At 45.3% G+C, this 4,403-nt stretch overlaps 1 pseudogene; it reads right to left on the minus strand.

The window, feature by feature from the left end:
- The window catches only part of LOC119599193, an 8,602-nt pseudogene extending 4,730 nt beyond the window's left edge, over positions 1 to 3,872 (minus strand).
- Positions 3,873 to 4,403: the final 531 nt, after the last annotated feature.

The following is a 4,403-nucleotide window of genomic DNA, read 5'->3' on the forward strand; positions in this document are numbered from 1 at the left end:
CCCTCGCAGCCTTCCTCAATCACTGTCAGCGGAGAGAAAAAGGTCTCGGGTCACACACCTGGTCGGCAACACAGATGATCTAAGGTTAGTTGTCTGCTCGATGCATGGCGAATTAAGGAGGATTATGCGCTGCTTTGTGTGGCGTATATTAATATGTCTGTGTATGACTGTGTGCATGTGTATGTGTATGCACACACACACACACACACACACACACACACACAACACACACATATATATATATATGTGTGTGTGTGTGTGTGCGTGTGCGTGTGTGTTGTGTGTGTGTGTGTGTGTGTTTTGGTGTGTGTGTGTGTGTGTGTGTGTGCTGTGGTGTGTGTGTGTGTGTACACACACACATTTATATATATTTATTTATATGTATATATGTATATATACATATCTACATATACATACATACATACATACACACACACACATATATATATATATAATATATATATATATATATATATATATATATATATATATATATGTATATATAAATATGAAGTACATTACATATATATTTATATATATGCATGTATATTTGTTTATATATATATATATATATATATATATATATATATATATATATATATATATATATATATATATATATATGTGTGAGTGTGTTGTGTGTGTGTGTGTGTGTGTGTGTGTGTGTGTGTGTGTGTGTGTGTGTGCATATATGTATATGCACACATGTATGTATATGTATACACATATGCACATACACACACACACATATATATGAATATTTATATATATGTGTATAGTTATATATGTATATATATATGTATATATATAAATGTATATATTTATATATATGTATATATATAAATGTATATATTTATATATGTGTGCATATGTTTATATATATATATATATATATATATATATATATATATATATATATATATATATATATATATATATATATATATGTGTGCGTGTGTGTGTGTGTGTGTGTGTGTGTGTGTGTGTATGTATACACACACACACACACACAAAGACACGCATATATATCGTCATCATCAAGGGGCTAACGCCGACGGGGGCGCATGGCCTCATCCACCCTTCGCTTCCAGCCACGAGGATCCTTCGAGGCGAGTCTCCAGGCAGGCCCATGGCCCATCTCTAATTCCTCGCGACAGGTCTCGTCGAGCTGCCCAAGCCATGATCTCCTAGGTCGTCCCACAGGTCTCCTCGACCCAGGGTTGTCTCGCAGAGAGACAACCTGGTGGGCAGGGTAGCCCACAGGGAGGCGATCTAGGTGGCTATATAGCCTGAGTTGGCGATCCCGGATTATGCAAGTAACAGGTCCCATGCCAATCTCACGGTGTAACCGTCGGTTGGACACGTGGTCCTGCCATGTACCCCATGATCCGGCGAAGGGACTTGTTACAAAAGGCATCAAGGCGAGACTCCAAGACACTGGATAGCGTCCAGGTTTCGCTTCCATAGAGCAAAACTGGCAGTATCAAGGCCTTGAAGACACGCAGCTTGGTCCTTCTGCATAGGTACCGACATCTCCAAACGCTCTTGTTGATCGAGTTCATGGCTCCTGTTGCCAGACCAATCCGTCTACTGACTTCCTGGTCTGACAACCCAGAGATGTGGACTACGCTACCAAGGTATGTAAAACTTTCTGTAACTTCAACGTCCTCGCCGCAAGCATGGATCGACCGAACGGGTTCCCCTAACAGGCCCCCAAGTCCTGAATCTTGGTCTTGGTCCGGGAGACCTTTAGGCCTAGGGGCTTCGCCTCATTGCTAAATGCATCAAGAGCTGCCACAAGTGACTCCAAGGACTCAGATAGGATGGCAACATCGTCGGCAAAGTCAAGGCCTGAGACCTTAATGTTGCCTAGTGTTGCTCCACACTGACTTTGGCTAGTAGCTCTGCCCATTATCCAGTCCATACAAGTGTTGAAAAGTGTTGGTGCAAGAGCACAGCCTTGCCTCACCCTTGAATTAACAGGGAAGAAGTTCGATATACCCCCACCACAATTTACAGCACTTTCAGTACCAGTATAGAGGCTTGCTATCAGGCCAATAATCTGTGTCGGAATTCCCCTGAGCCTCAGGATCTCCCATAGCGATTCCCGATGCACCGAGTCAAACGCCTTCTTGAGGTCGATGTAGGCTGCAAGCAACTCATGTCAAACTCACGACGGCGTTCCACAATTACTCGAAGCGCTAGTATACGGTCTATCGTGGACTTGCCAGGAGTAAATCCAGACTGCTCCAGTCTCTGATGCCTCAGTAGGTGGTTGCGGATCGGTTTCAGAAGAATGTGGGCGAGAACCTTGCCTGGTATGCTGAGCAGTGTAATGCCACGGTAGTTGCTACAATCCCAACGATCCCCTTTCCCCTTCCAGAGAGGGATGACCACGCCCCTCAGCAGGTCAGGGGGAATGGTACCAGACTGCCAGATGGCAGTCAGGACCGTATGCAGGCCCCGAGCCATAGGTTCACCCCCAGCCTTTAGTAGTTCAGCAGGGATATCACATATGCCTGCAGCTTTCCCACTCTTCAGCTTGGAAATCACCAGCCTAACCTCTGGTAGGCTTGGTAGGCAGGGCGAAGGTCATTTACCAAGAAATGGCCTTCGATCTCCTCAGAAAGATTCCCGATGAACTGTTCCTTGTCCCTTCTCAGCAGTGTCCCAGCCCTACGCACCATGGAGATGGAATTCTGCCTTGCCCTCGGGCGTACGCCAATGGACTCCTGAGCTGCTTCAAGTGTTACGCGCTTCAAGAGCTCCCACAGAGCAACTGGGTCTGTCAGGTTGTTGAGTTCTGTGAATCGGTCAGAGACTGCCATGGTGAACCCATGCGCACACTCCTTCCTTAGTCTGTCCAGGTGAAACACCTTAGGGTGTCCACTGGAGGGACGGGGAGTTTTGAAGTGGACCAGCAGGGTAGCCACAGCCAGCCTATGGTCGGTGCCGCAGAATTCGGCACTCCGGTAAACCCTGCAGTTCTGGAGGATCCTCCATCGCGTGCTAACAAGAATGTGGTCGATCTCCTTGGTCACACACACACACACACACACACACACACACACACACACATATATATATATATGTCTGTCTATCTATTTTTCTATCTATCTATCCATCTATCTATCTATCACTATATATATTTGTGTACACACACACACATATATACATATATATATATATATATATATATATATATATATATATATATATATATATATATATATGTCGTAATCAAGATGTAGATTAATCTGTGAAAATAAAAGTAATCACACCCGTTACGATTTAGGTATAACTGCCACCACCAGTTCTTTCTATGGGTAAAACTGGAAACCCCTTTACAACAAAATGACCCTGTGACCCAACAACTACCCAAGTGTCTAGTTGACCTTGGAGGACTACAGAAAGAGAACTTGCTTTACTATTTTTATTTGTAATTTTTTATATATAAATGTAAAACAGAAACTAAATATAGACAAACAAAACAACACAGAAACAACTGAAAATTACACTATTATTCACTGAGCTTTCCGGAAGTAGCCGTGACGAACCCCGTCACGATTACCCCACTCTATATCCCAGACCTCCTCTAGTCTTATTCTTTATCTGCTAATGATGAGAAAGCAAAATGTTTCACTATAATTATTCTCCAATACTAGGCCTCCCGCCCAGTATTTACCCCACAACTAGATCTGCACTTCTCCTACCAAAGTCACTAGCAGGTGTCGGTCCATCTAGCCGTGTTCCTGTCTCCGGAGGTTCTGTCTCTCACCTCCTCCTCTCCTTCTCTCCCGTCGCCGCGCGTGCGCAGACGGAGCACAACCATCTTCGTCGGTGCTTATTTATTTCTATGTCTTTACTTCCATGTCGTCTTACGACATCACTCCCCCCTATAAATATGATCGTCCCCGATCATGTCGTCCCGGGCCGGAGCTACTTAGGCCGTCTAGGAGAACCTGCCTCACCCCCGGCTCAACACCTCGAAGAGGCGGCAAGTTACTCAGAGACTGCCACTAAACTTGTACTGGCTGCCGTGACGGTAGCTCGATAGCAACGCGATCCTGACCTTGGTCCCGGACGCCCCTCCCCTGAGTTTCGCCGTCGACTGCACCACAGACGATATGATGAAAACTTGAAGAAACCACCAGCCATGTCCGGCCATTGCAACCACCCACAGACTGATGATGATGGCCCAGGATACCACCGCAGGACACTCCACGTAGTCCTGCTCCACGCTCGACCGGAGGAGAGCTCTGATCCAAGCCCGCTCCCTGAGGGTGGATGCTTCCACGAACGTCGTCCCAGGCTCGTTACTTCCCCGTGTATCCTCATGCAATATTTCATCTCGCAGGTCCTGATCCACCATTCCTTGTAGATCTTGCCAGCCAGGCTTCGGT

Source organism: Penaeus monodon, chromosome 4 (genome assembly GCF_015228065.2).
Source record: "Penaeus monodon isolate SGIC_2016 chromosome 4, NSTDA_Pmon_1, whole genome shotgun sequence".
Lineage (NCBI taxonomy): Eukaryota > Metazoa > Arthropoda > Malacostraca > Decapoda > Penaeidae > Penaeus > Penaeus monodon.